The sequence below is a fragment of the Peromyscus eremicus genome, chromosome 1 (genome assembly GCF_949786415.1).
Source record: "Peromyscus eremicus chromosome 1, PerEre_H2_v1, whole genome shotgun sequence".
In the NCBI taxonomy this organism is placed as follows: domain Eukaryota; kingdom Metazoa; phylum Chordata; class Mammalia; order Rodentia; family Cricetidae; genus Peromyscus; species Peromyscus eremicus.
In genome coordinates, this window is record NC_081416.1 from 119863967 (window position 1) to 119878495 (window position 14529).

Sequence of the window (14529 nt, forward strand, 5' to 3'; positions counted from 1 at the left end):
TTGTCGCAGCAAATATTGAAAGCAAAGTGGTGGGAAATAAGCTGAGACATCACCAGGTGACATTTGAATCCAGACGTGAGGCGTGTCATAGTGAAATGATGGACTTCCGTAGTAAAGAGAAAACTTTGTTGTCCATAGAGTAACACAGCAATCTTTCACAAACAATGCTGATTAAAAACCACTACCTACTGTATATGTGTGTTGGCTAGTTTAGTGCCAACTTAACACAAGCTAGAGTCATTGGAAAGGAGGGGACCTTCATTGAGAAAATGCCTCAATAAGATCAGGCTGTAGATAAGCCTGTAGGGCATTTTCTTAATTAGTGTAGTGATTAATGGGAGAGGGTCCAGCCCCTTGTGGGTGGGGCCACCCCTGGGCAAGTGGTCCTGGGTTCTATAAAACAAAAAAAGCAGGCTGAGCATGCCATGGGAAACAAATCAATAAGCAGCTCCCCTCAATGCCCCTGCCTCAGCTCCTGCCTCCAGGATCCTGCCCTGTTTGAATTCCGGTCCTGACTTCCCCTAGTGATGAGTAGTGATGTGGAAGTGTAAGCCAAAGAAACACCTTTCTCCTCAATTTGCTTTTGGTCATGGTGTTTCATCATAGCAATAGTAGCCCTAACTAAGACAATATATAAAAGATGATGACTGACAGCTACAATGTGCTACTGCTTGTGATCACAGTTACGTGGTAAAAGGGTACACTCACTAACTCAGTATAAAACAGTTTCACAGCTGCCTTGGTCTCCAGGGAAAGAGAGGAAAGCAGGCTATATTCAGGGTCCAAAAGTTATTTTGCAATGTTTTCTTTTAATTTTGTGGTGCCAGGAACAGAACCTAGGGTTTTGAGCATGCTAGGCAAGCATGCTACCATGGTAGCTATATCCTCAAGCCCACTTTTCACTTTTTATTTTGGAACCAGGTCTCACTAAGTTGTCCAGGCTGGCCTGTAATTCACACTGTAAGGCTGGCCTTGAACCTGGAATCTTCTTGCTTAGCCTCTTGAGTAACTGAGATTACTTTTATGCTGAAAAGCCTGGCTTTTCATTATGCTTATTTTACCTTATTTCTTCCTAGCACCCAACAAATGGCAATATTCTACGTGATAGGTAGGTAATGCTTTCAATGTATAATCCTTCCTTTTGCATATCTATTAAAATAAAACCATAGAACCTCTAAGCAATAAAAATATCACACCCATTGCATTTGAAATTTAAAACAAAAGTAATATTGAAATCAGTTTTTGCTGACAGCACAAAATTCGACTGCCTAAGTAAGTTAAATGACAGAAATGTGTTTTCACACGGTTCTGGAGGCCAGATGTCCAAGATCAAGGTGTCAGCAGGGCCATTTCCTTCCCAGGTCTCTGTCCTTGACTTGTACACAGTCACCTTAACATTGTTCGTTCATTCTCTCTCTCTCTCTCTCTCTCTCTCTCTCTCTCTCTCTCTCTCTCTCTCTCTCTCTCTCTCTCCATTTTTCCCCCAGACAGGGCAGGATTTCTTTGTGTAGCTCTGGCTGTCCTGGAACTTGCTGTAGACGAGGCTGGCCTTGAACTCATAGATCTACCTGCCTCTGCCTCCTGAGTGCTGGGATTAAAGGCGTGCACCACCATGCCTGCCCCGTGCATGGTCTCCTCTTGTGTGCCTGTGGCCCGAGAAGGAGGGAATGGGCATATCGTAAAGCCCAGTGAACTTGGACTTCTCCTAGAGTTGATGATATGAGTGCCAGCTCCGGCCGGACATACCTCTAATCCGGATGGAAGCAGGGTGCTCAGATGTTCAAGGCTAGCTTTGGCTACATAAGGAGTTTAGGGATGGCCTAAGCTATATGATAGAGTTTTATTTTGTATCCCAGTAATCATCTTGCCTCAGCCTCCCATATCTGTCTTTATTCTACTTCCCTGATGTATTTCAGAGAAATGAAAGATGTCAGTGAATGCTGCCTAAAATTTGAGCATGTATATGTCATTCAACTAGAGCCCAATAGTGTTGGTGGGGAACCCACATCCTTCCAGATCAAGGACATTACTAACCCCCCAAAAAGTTCCTTCATGTCCCTCCCAAGTCTGTCTCTGCCACTAGCTTCTCAGAGGTGACCACTATTTTGAGCTTGTCAGCAATAGATTACTTACGTCTGACCCACAGCTTCATACAAGTAGAATCACATACTTCACATTTAGCAAGAACGTGGTGTTGAGATTCACCCACGTGCTGTAGATAACAGTATTGGATTGCTTTTTATGGCTACATAGTATTATACTGCGTGACCAACCTGAGTTTATCTATTCTGTTTTTGGAACCCGTGGGCTGCTTCTAGTTTTGGACCCGTGGCTAGATCCACTGTGAATATTCTTGCGTGAGCCTTTTGGTGAACATATGTTTTTTGTTTCTCCCAGGTCATTTCCCAGGCATGGGAATCTCCAGGATGTATGATGAATGTGTTTCACTTTCTAAGACACATTTCTAAGGCCTGGCTTGGCCTCTTTCCACAGGAGTCCTCCCAGTTGACATACAGGACAGCTTGTGGTTGAACTGGGTTAGGAGAGGCTCCTTCACGCCACTCCCACTGACTCTCTGACTTGCAGATAAGCTGAGGAAGGCAGCCCTGCTCAAATTCACCCATCTGTAAGGTGGCTGAGCTGGGATCCATTCTGACAAAATTCTGAAAGTATTGGGAGCACCTGTCAAACTCCCGGGCCAAGATACACTGGTGTTCTTGGAACCCATTGGTATGCTCTGACGCTGGGAAGCCAGGGCCAGGCTGGCAGTGGGCACTCCTTGAGGGCTGTTCCCATGGGGAGGAGTGTTCTAGCCTGGAAGTGCACATCTCCACTTGGAGACCAAAGCTGGATCCCGTATGCATCCCAGAGGGAAGCCAGACAGCTCCCCTGGGCTAGTGTCTCCTTCTTCAGTAATTTAGTTGGGAGTCCTGTGGGAAGGGCTGGGAAGCCTCAAAGGGCTTTTCCTGTTAAACAGAAGGTAGTTTCCTTTTTATCCTAGGAGATGGGTATCACACACAGGCTGAGGAGAGAAGGGCAAGGTGGGAGGGATTCCTTATGAAGGTCCTTGTCCTGGGGTAGGGTACATGGAAAATGTTTCTGGATGAAGAGTCAGCTAAGCCGAGACCTGGAAAATGAGCAGATGTTAGCCACACAGAGAGGTCAGGTGAGATGGGTGTTATTTTAGGTAGAAGGACCAACAGGAATAAAGAGACCCCTAGGCGCTGAAGGCAGTCCATCCTGGCTGGAGAAGAAGGGAGCAGGCAGATCATGCAAAGCCTGCTGAATATGGGCTTCTCATAGAGATGGTGGGAATGCCAGGTCTGGTGGCACTTGCTGTGGGTGGAAAGTGGGGGGAGAATGATCAGGAGTTTAAGGCTAGCCTCAGCTACATGGCGGGGGAGAATGATCAGGAGTTTAAGGCTAGCCTCAGCTACATAGAGGGTTTGGCACCAGTCTGAGCTACATGAAATTTCTAAACAAAAAGCAAAAGAAATGATTGTGAGGCATTTGGTGAGTGGGGTGGGCTCTTGTTCTATCTCTAGCCCTCTAGCACTTAGATGGGCCTGGTTAAGTAAGTGAGAGGATAAACCATGACTGACCAGAGCACCTACCAGGCATAGGAGGCCTGGGGGCCTTTGGAAGGTCAGGGAGGCTGAGGGACATCCTGGAGTCCCTAGGGGTGATGTGCTAAGGGGTGATGCCTATTTTCTCTTGGCTGGAAGACCAGGCCATGTGGGATAGTCAGCAGTCCCTACCTGGTTTGTCAACACATGGAAATAGTTTGGAAAGACTTAGCTCCATCTGAAAGGTACCTAGGGGCATGGTGACAGAATTCCAGCTCAGGAACACTACTTGCTAAAATACATTTGTTTATTCAGAGATTTAATTAACATGTTTAAATATTAAAGAGTAAACACCGTGTGTCTAGTGGGACTCAACATTTACCAACAGGAGTTCTGGCTTATTTAATTATTTGTGTTTTCCCTGCCCTAAGACTCAGGTTTCTGGCTTTGTTCTAGGGAGGCAGTGGTGAGTGCAGGTCTCTGCCAGTGAGCCAAGGGAGTAAGAAACTGTCAGGGGTTTGGGGGTGGAGAGTAGGAGGGAAAGCAAGAGATGTTCTCAAGAAGTGGAGATGTCCAGACAAAGAAACCAACATCCTGTATTAACTGTATAACAAAGAGAGAATAAGCTTTGAGGTCTCCGGAGCAGGTCCAAGGTGTAAATTCTAGAGAGCTGGAGACAGTTGGGTATCCTCTGTTGGGGGCAAATCTCTACAACAGGGGAATTGGAAGGTCTTGAGATAGTCTGATGAAATCCCAAGTTGAGTTTGTGTGGATTTTGTGGAGGCATCTTCTCCCCATGATCCCTAAGGAACCTGCAGGCTGGACAGTGGCAGGCTGGACAGTGGACTGGCTGGACAGTGGGCTGGCTGGACAGTGGCTGGCTGGACAGTGGCAGGCTGGACAGTGGCAGGCTGGACAGTGGGCTGGCTGGACAGTGGCTGGCTGGACAGTGGCAGGCTGGACAGTGGCAGGCTGGACAGTGACTGGCTAGACAGTGGCAGGCTGGACAGTGTCAGGCTGAACAGTGGCTGGCTGGCTGGTGCCTGGAGAGTAAATAGCATTGCATCATCCCTTGCAGACACAGGGAGGGAAGGGCCCCAGCCGGAACTGCAGGTAGATCTCTGAACTGGAGGTGCTTTGCGACAGGTCTGCATTATAATATCACCACAGATGAGGTCCTAGCTGCGGAGAGATTATACCCGGGGTTATTTATTGGTAATGTGCTCTATGGTTTTAATTTTTTCTTTTTGCTTATTCAGGCTTTAGCTCCAGAGGAAAATAGCCCGGGGTGGCTCCGAAATAGATTCTCTCTGCCCCATTAACTTATTCAGTGAGTTTAATGGTCCTTTTTCCCCTCAGCCTTGAAGCCATCATTAAGAGGCAGAGATTTATAAAGCAAAGACTGAGCTTTAGTCAAACTTTGATTCTGGGCCGGGGGAGGGTAAGGGGTTCAGGCAGCCCGGCACCCTCTGCCCTGATGCTGTGGGAGGACCATGACTCCGGGCTTAGTAAGGGTTAATGGCCTTAACTTTCCCGAACTCTCAAAGGGCAGGGTTGCCATGAATTACTCTGAAATGGCTCCACAGGGCTTGGAGTTGAGTGTCTTCTGGTCCTTAGCAGGATTCTGGTCCATTTCTTGGGATGTTCCGTAACTCTTCTCAAAGCTTTGGGTCACCATCGACTCCTCAGAAGTCACTCATGGAGGGACTTAGCTTGTCAGCAGAGAGTTCCTTTCAAATGAAGTGACTAAAGACCAGATTCCCACCTTACCGCTGAGAAAATGGCCAGCTAGTCAACCTATTAACCAACCAACCAATCAGCAAAAAACAAGCAAAACCACAATAGACCAAAACCCTGAGTACTGCATGGTTTGCCAAATTTCTCCAAACTTTGGTTCAAGGCATATAATTATTGAATGAAGGTCAAGTCAAATTAGCCCAACTCACAGATGGTCAATCCAGTTCAGTCCAGTTCACTGCACTTGACTTCCTCCATATTTGTGCATCTGTAGGGTGCAAAGCACCCTGCTGAGGACACAGTGGGGGGTGGTCCAGGCTGATGAGACAGGTGCACCTGCAAGGAAAGAGATTGCCATAGAGCAATATGCAGTGAGGTGAGGTGGCAGCTTGGGAAACTGAGGAAGAGGCAATGTAGCTGTGAATCTTGGTGAGTAGGTGGGATCTGGATAGGGAGGGAGGTGAAGGAAAGGCTATTTTAGGGGTAGCGCACAGCAGAAGTGCTGTGTGGGATTGAGGAGATGAAAGGTCCCTGTTTACCTGAGAGTAGGGAAACTGGAGGAACTAAGAGAGCTGACAATAAGCCCCAAGACTCACTTGAGGATGGGCCGAGAACACCAGGCTTGGCCTCTGTACCTTGTTGGCTTAATGACAGGACTCATCAGAGGGCTGGCAGATAAATCTTAACATTCAAGCAGTTTTGTTTTGATAGTTTGTGAATGAAAAAAAAAACAACCCAGTGGTGAAAAGTAGAAAATAGGAAAAGAAATCACTCATATGTTCAGAAACACACACACACACACATAGATTTCCATTAAATTTCATAGTAAAGTTGATTCTAGAATTAGTACACAAGGCAAAAAATGGCCTTGGGAAAGATTTTAACTCCTGGCTGAGCACCGCAAGCTGTGCCCACTCTGAGAGGCACACAGCAGCTGAGGTGAGCTGGGGCACAGTTATACCACAGTGAATGAGAGGGCTGCAGCAGCAGAGGATTTCAAAAGTAGTTACTCTTCCTCTTCCCAGTCTTCCTGGGTGCAAAGAACTCAATTTGCCCAAATTCAATATGTGAATCAGACAAGACTAATGTATGTATGTTGTATATGTGTATATGGTGTGTGTGTATGTGTGTGTGTGTGTGTGTGTTTACATGCATCCAAGCAGATATTTTTAGTTTGCATTCTAAGGATAATCTGTAGCACACCGTGGACTGAGGAGAGGGGATGTAGACACAAGTGCAAGAAAGTTGGAGGCCATTGCAAACCCCATGGCTGGGTGATGTGGGCAGGGGCAAGGTGAACACAGCAATCAACTCAAACAATGCTGATTGTATGTTGATGTAACAAAAAGCAGCATCATGGAGGGCTGTAATGAAAGAAAAGAGGAGCCATCAAGCCTAGAGCATGTGGAGAGAACTGTGCCTTCTGTTTTTGGGACCCTGAGTTGCTGGTGTTTGGGGGAGAGGGTTAGCATGAAGCCTAGGCATGGCTTGAGCAAGGTGTATTGTTTCTGATTGGAGACCTTCTTGTGAAGTGAAGGGTCACCACAGGGAATCAGCAGGGTCAGCATGTTTGAGAAGAGGCGAAAGACTTGGCCATGTTCTGGGAGCTCCTGGCAGCCTTCTTCACGGCTGTCCAGTCAGCTAGTCTTTCCGAGGCCGTGGGCTTCTCTTGTGGGAGCTGCATTAACACCAGCTACAAACACTTCTCACCTTTATCTGTATTTGTAAGTACCTTCTGCTTCTGTGTCCATTCTCCTCTAGCCCGTCCTACAGGCAATTCCTGCCTCTCTTTTGCTGCAGGCTTATCTCAGTACAATTGCATTGTCAGGTAGTAGGAAGAACCAAGGTATGGGTGCTGAGGAGAGCGGAAAGAAGACTGGATGATACATATCACTCATAACTCCAGCTCCAGGGGATCCGATGCCCTCCTCTGGACTTAAAACACCTGCACTCTTGTGTAGTGTACATACCCACACACAGACATACACACATATCCATAATTAAAACTAACAAAAAAACTTGATCTTCCACAAAGAAGACTAGGTGTCACCTAGTTATTAATAATGCACAGGAAAATTAAAAGGATAGTTATTCACCTATACTCACATGATTTTCGAGGTAGCTGTTGACCACCTTAGGAAGAAGGCTGGCAAAGCTGGATTGGTTCATGGTATGAAGAAGGTAATATCTGCCTGCCTATTAGTGGGTTAACAGGGTTATTTCCATATTAGTCAATCTTCCAGGGTCATGTTCTCTGAATCCAAAATGACACATACTTTGGAGAGGTGATATACTTTGGAAGGACCAGGGTTCCATCAATAGTCTTTAAGTTATCTTGGAAAATAGAGCATCATCTACGGGGATCCTCCTCTTGAAGAATGACTTACAGTGTGGGGATGACTATGACACTGGAAGGGACAATGTAACTAATAGCAGCATCACTTTACACTGGGTACTATGTACCTAGAGCTATGCTGGGCATTTGCCGTTGCGTGGCTTCGCGAATTTAATGAAATCACAACCGATTTCCCATTTTATAGTCTTGCACGCCCAAAGCCACCCAGCCAACATCAATAGGAGAAAGGGAGCTTAGGCAGTCTATATCCAGAATCTGTGATTCCGCCCGCACACTGCCAGTCTGGGCTCTCTCTGTCCTCCTCATCCCGTGTACTCTTGGAGGTGGAGGAGCCAATGCATGCTACCCAATTCTGCACCCCAGCTGCGTTATAATGTGGTTAGATTTTCTAAGCTGGAACAAATGTTCCCGATGTCAGTTCAATGAGAAATTCTGCTCCATGCTCCCTGGGCTACATTGATTTATTCACCTCGAATAGAATAACCATGTGGTGAACTAGATAAAATATTTGTACCATTGATTGCTTGATTTTGTGCAGATGGGAGGTGGGAGTGAGTAAGTGCCCTAGGCAGGTGTGTAGAGACCAGCTAGGGCAGGAATGCAGGGCTGCCAGTACCACCAGGGTATTGTCTGTTATTTGCAGGTCTGACCCTGACTAGCCACTGGCTGACCCCCTGGGGTTCCTTTGGACAGTTCTGGTTACAGTTGGTGTTAGCCATGGACCAGGGTGTTCTCTTTTGGCTGGAGAGTGCCCAGGACGTCGTCTCAGTGGAGAAGGATATAGCCCTTCCAAACATTGCTGCAAGGTCACATGGAAAATGTTACAATAAAATGAGTGGATGGCACATACCTTTAGTCCCAGCACTCGGGAGGCAGAGGCAGGTGGATCTCTGTGAGTTCGAGGCCAACCTGGTCTACAGAGTAAGTTCCAGGAAAGGCTCCAAAGCTGCACAGAGAAAACCTGTCAAAAAAAAAAAAAAAAAAAAAAGGGTCGCTTTCTGCTTACCAAACCACTCGATAACATCATAATAAAATATAGGAAAACATAAGGAGCGGGGACCAGCTTAAGTCAGGCAGCTTCTGGTGTGTGTGTGTGTGTTTACATGTATCCAATCAGATTTTTTTCCCCCATTGATAGACTCTGCGAAGTTGGGTAAGCCTATAATCTCACTACATGTTAGTTTCTCATCTGAAAAGTTAGAGGTGAATGTGACATGGTGTGTACAGACAGGCTTGTTTTTCGGCTGCAGGTAACTGAAAACTGACTCTGATGGTTGAAATGTGTAAGGGCTTATTATTATTGTTTTTTTTTGTGATGAAAATTGGACAATATGGGTTTGGCTGATGCTGGTCCAGCAGCTCAACCATGTCATGAGCAGTGTCAATGATTTTCTTGGTTTTTCTCCCATCGTTGCCAAGTGGCTGCACCTAATATGTCCTGGTAACAAGCAGGCAAGAAGCGGGAGAGGTGAGGAGTGAGTCCCTTCCGAAGGTAAGAAGCTCCTGGAGGTGACCCAAGAGCATCTTCCCCCCGATGTCTGCACACGAGCCTCGTGGTCCACGCTTGGTTACCTCTAGCTGCCTGAAGGGCTGAGTGGATGGCCACATTGCTTTTAATGTCGGTAGTGAGGCAGGGGGATGCGAGGTGAGAGAGTGGAATTGGGGAGGTCTGTGCAGGTGCTGCCCCATGGGATGGAGGGCTTATTGGCTGGTATGCAGGCTCTCCTTTTGATGATTTTGTGGAAGTCACGCGGAGTAAAGGTCCATTCTAATGACTTCATTTTAGTTAATGACTGCTGCCAAGGTCCCATTTCCAGAGTTACATGCTGAGCTTCTGGGGCATGGAGTTCCACACAAGAAGGTCAGCGAGAGGTTGATAGGGAAGTAGTGTGTTTTGTTGTTGGTTTGGTTTTTGTTTTGGTTGCTGAGGCAGGGTCTTACTCGGTAGTCCAGCCTGACCTCAATCTTTCAACCTTCCTGCTTCCGCTTCTTAGGTGAGTGTCACCATACCATTTGGAAATGCAGTTTTTTTTTTTTTTTTTTTTTTTGTGTTTTGTTTTAAGTATGCTGGAGACACAGATGTGTCTGCAATTGAGGGAAGAAGGCATGTTAGGTGAGAGCTAGGAGGAACAGAGTCAACTGGATGAGGGGGGCAACATGTTATAAAGGAGCTGGAAGAGAGGGTGAGGGCCACACACTGAAGCTGGTATTTCCTGGAAGGCCAGGACAGGCTGCACAGCTGTGAGGCTGGCTAATGGTAGGTTTTGAATGAATGAAAGGGGCAGCTATTGTCTCTGTAGAAGGGAGGAAAGTGGGAAAGGTACGTGTTTGCACGTTAGACAGAAGAGGCATCTCATGCTCCATGTCCCAGGTCTTTTCAGTGACCTGGATGGGAGATCTCTCCAGGTGAGGCAAGATAACAGTGGAACAGAAAAGATGGCCATCTGCTCACATGAGTGTGGGCTAAGGCAGGCATGGGATTCAGTGGAGGTTTCCATCAGCTGCAGGTGCAGCACAGCCCAGGGTCGGCTCAGTGCCCCAGAGTGTGTCGGTCAAGATAAGGTAGGCAGACAACAGAGGAGGGACTTCTGAAGATGGATATAGCCCTGGGTCCTAGACTAGTCTGTGTCCTAAACCACGAGAGTCAGATGGCTTTCTGAGAAGTGGAGGTTGTGAGTGAGGGTCAGCCCAACTTGTGGGCTGTTCTACTGTGTCTCTGCCCAGCCCCCATTGCTGAGCATCAGGGGGCTGCCTTGCAGTCTGCTGGTGGCCTGCTCTTTCTTATAAAGCCACACTATCTAGTAGGCACCTCTGAGGTCCTACCTTGCTGATACTCCCTTGTTTGTGGCCCCTCTGCCTGAGCCCAGTACTTACTAGGGGCTGTATGAGTGCATATGGTGTCTAGAGGTCTGTGTATGTCTTCCTGGACTGCTCTTCATTTTCCTGTTTGAGACAGGTTCGTCTGCTGAACCAGGAGCTTACCATTATGGCTTTGCAGCAAGCCCCAGGGATCCAGCTGTCTCCCATTCCCCACTGCTGGGATTACAGACACTCCCTTTGCTTTTAATTTTGGCACTAGAGGATCAAACTTGGCTTTTCATGCTGGTGAGGAGAGCACTTTACCAAAGGAGCTATCTCCCCAGCCAAGGTTTTGTTTTTGTTTGTGTTTTTCTTGTGTGTGTATACAAAGATGGTGTCTCTCAGGCAAAATCCTGACTCATATTGAAAGGCACGGCAGTGGGGCTCAGAGACAGAGATCTAGTAGGGTGTCTTGATGGAGCCCCTTCAATTTATCGTGAGTCATTTCTCTTGATCCCAGCTAACCACTGCCTTGTGCCAAATACTATCTTTCTTGTATCTTTTTGCATTTAAATGAAAAGAATCCCCTAACTACCAAGGAGGAATAAAATGGAGATAATTACAGGAAAATAAAAAAGCAAACATGATCAAAATCATCAGCCTTTCAGAGCCCCTGTGCTGTTGACGCCCTGTTCCCCAGAGGGTCGGTTTAATTCTCCACCTCACCCCACAGAGCCCCATTCCCTCTTTGCTCCTGAGACAGGGCTGTGCACACCTCTGCTGCCCTGACTGCCTCCATGGTGCTGGGATAATTTATGTAGCTGCCTCTTTAAAGAGACTGGGGCACCTCAAGGTCAGCGCCAAGTCGGGCTTATCAGACTCACCGTTTCAGCTCCGAGTCACTTCTGGTGGGCACCTGTGCTGTGTGTTCCTGGGCCGCAGGGTAGATAGCAGGCTGGAAGTCATGGTGACATTTGTGGTGGTTGCTGATTATTGGAGTCTTAGTATGCTCCAGGCCATGCTGGGGACTGTATGGAGAAGATCTTCAGGAATAATTACACATGTCAGAATTTAACCTCACTATTAACTCCAGTGGGCTGATAAGGAAATTGAGGCTCAGAGGTTTGTTAGTCCTTTAGCTGGGTGGTAATAGAGTATTTGGACCCAGCTTGTTCTGGCCCCAAAGAATGGACTATAGTGGGCTTGTCTATGTGCACTGGGTGTGTTATCTTGTGCTGGGAAGCAGAACCTTTAAGATTCCTCACCATTTGGTATCCAGCCTCAGAGTCTGCTGGCCAGCTTCCCTTCTGGCCTCAACTTTCCCTCTAGGTTAAGGTCTGGGCTCTGGGATTGCAAGAATCATCCTCAATTTGCAGTGAGTACCACACTCTGCATTTGGGTTCTTATCCTCAGACCCAGTGCTCATACAGGGCCCTTCCCACCCTGTCCCACTTGAGGCCGAGAATCCAAGACTATGCTTTACAGTTCCGACCACCAACTCTGCAGGAGCATCTTCGATCACCCCAGGTCAGACCACAGCAATCTCCAGCCTCAGGGTGCCGTGTGAGCCTCCTGGCCCATGTGAGCATGGTCTGGTGACCAGCTTTGTGTCCTATTAAATTTGCATCTCCAAGGAGTAAGGGGATGAGTGCCACCTGGTTGTGTCTACCTGGTCTGCAGTTTCACACCGTGACCCCTTGCCTGGCTCCCTTGGTGTTCTCTGTCTTCCCAGGCACAGCTTTTGTCTTTGGTCCCCCCCCCCCACTCTGAGTCCTAACTCCTACTTTGCTAATGCCAGTGCCGCTTTCAGTAGCCCATTTATTCTTCCTATCCTATGATCCAACGAAGTTGTACTCTTGACTTTTCCTGTCCCCGTGACCAAATTCCTAACAGGAAGCATCTTAAGGGAGGCAGGGCTGATTTTAGCTCACAGTCTGAAGAGAGGCAGTCCGTCTCTGCCAAGAAGGTGTAGCCGCAGAGCGCTCCCTGGCAGTGGAAGTGTGTAGCTGGGATTCCTTACATCTTCTCACCTTGGAGGACCAGGAGCAGAGATGGGACAGGCAGCAAGACTAGACTATAAAACTTCAAGACACATCTGTCCCTTTCCCTCCAGCAGCCCACTTCCTTTGGCTAGAGTCCATTCCCCAAAACCACATGTTCATACACATGAGCCTGCTGGGGAGATGGGCTCCCCTGTCCGAGACCGTGGCTATAAGGTGGTGGTACTGTCCTTGTCATAGTTGCTCTTAGATAAGTCGGCCTCAGTCCTGCTTCAAGGCACCAGGGTGTACCCAGATCCTGCTTTGGGAAACACGCTGTGCATCTGCCTTCATTTCCATGGCTTTTACCATCCCGTCCCTGGTGCGGTCTTTTGCCTGCCAGCTGCTCCTTCAACCTCCTACCACGTGGGTAGAGATGAGCTTTGGGGAAGAACGGAGCAACGAGGCAGCAGGGGGCACAGCTGTGACCAGCACTCATGCTTGGCCACTCAGGCCCCTGAGCCCTCCCTGGTGGCTTTGATATGACACTTTGCCCTGACAAGCTGGTCAAGGACGTTCTACTGGGTTGAACAGGGGGAAGGTCACTGTAGGCCCCGGGCCCAAGTGCTGGGGCTGTTCTCCTGGGAGCTGCTAACATCTGCTTTGTGCTGAGCCCCAGCCCCTCCCCACCTGCAGCTCTGGCCTGGGGGGCGGGGATTAAGGGAGGTAAGAGATTTCTCTCTGCAGCTGCCTGCCCTCCTGCCAGCCTCCATCTCCTCTCCCCCTGTTCTTCCCACTCCTCTTTCTGCTGGTGCCACACTGAATGTGAGCTCAGCAGACGCTCAGTGAGGTATCCCGGCATCCTCAAAGGATCCCCTGTGTCTCACCGCAGCCCGTTAGTCTCACTCAACCGCTACCTGATGGTGGGATGTCTGCTGAGCCATGAAACCTCTCTTGTCTGTCCTCAATATGATTATCTGTTATTGCTGAGGCTTGACTGTGAACCCCAGAGTTCATGGGTTGCAAAGTTAATGCCATATGCAGCAGAGTTAGAGGTGGGACCTTTAAGAAGTGATAATGTCATGAAGGATCTGCTCTCATGAATGGATTAATACTGTTATCAAGGAGGTGAGTTAGTTATCTTTGGAGTGGGTTCCTTATAAAAGGGTGGATTTGGCCCTTTCTGTCCCCCACCCCCATCACTTTCTCTTTTTGTCCTTCCTCCTTCTGTCATGGGACACTTCCCAGATGCTGGTACCTTGATATTGGACTTTCCAGATTCCAGAGTAATGAGACATCAATGCTTTCCTAAATTACCCAATTGTGGTCTTGAGTCACAACAATGCCCAGTGATGAAGACAGCTGTCAATAAGGGCAGTTAGCTCACAGGGCAGTTGTGCACAGCATCTGGCACTCCATCCCTAGGATGGGGGAGCTCTGGTTACTGCTTAGAATTACTCTTTCCAGGAGCTGTAAACTATGCCCAAGAGCCCATATGCAGCTACCTTTGGCTAGCGGTAATGGCAGCCTTACACAGTTAAGCCTGACAGCTGTTCATCTTAAACAACCTAAGCAGCTCAGGCAAGTCTTTGAGCTCTATGTGTATTGGTTTTTTTTACCTATCTGAAGCATAGTTCACAGAATGGCTACCTGGAGTCTATACCAAACGGGACAGGAATATGCCTTGTAGATGAAAGTGATAGGTAAAATGGGGATACTGCTTAAAAAAGCCTCATAATTGTACTGTTGAAAAATCGGTTTCAGGTTTGTATGTACAGCTTGTAGAGTCCACTTTAGTTTGATTTCTCTGGCTGTAGCTTGCTGGTGGCAGCTTTCTGCTGCTGCTTCCTGATCTGTAAAATGAGGACAGTCATGGTGCCTATCTTGAAGGCTTCCTGTGAGGCTTGAGGATGAGTTTCATGGCAGGCAGGCCCAGAAGGAACATGGAATGTAGTCACATGTCAGAGTTGGGAGGCAGGGTCTCTACTGCCTCCTGGATTACAGAGTCTCTAGAGTTCAGCGCTGTGTTCCAGTTGGTTAAGTCAGCCCTGGCAGCTCCCCACCCTCCATGGGGTGAAAAGGTGACTTTCTG

At 47.9% G+C, this 14529-nt stretch overlaps 1 protein-coding gene and 1 long non-coding RNA gene across 4 annotated transcripts in view; one reads left to right on the forward strand and one right to left on the reverse strand.

The window, feature by feature from the left end:
- The window catches only part of Ntrk3 (neurotrophic receptor tyrosine kinase 3), a 366962-nt gene that overhangs the window by 15815 nt on the left and 336618 nt on the right, over nucleotides 1–14529 (forward strand). The gene's annotated exons all lie outside the window — the stretch shown is intronic.
- On the reverse strand, nucleotides 4530–5984 carry LOC131918646 (uncharacterized). The gene is made up of 3 exons (XR_009381038.1): nucleotides 5513–5984; nucleotides 5135–5312; nucleotides 4530–4748 (listed from the first exon to the last, which is right to left on the reverse strand). It is a non-coding gene; the product is annotated as an uncharacterized LOC131918646 (long non-coding RNA).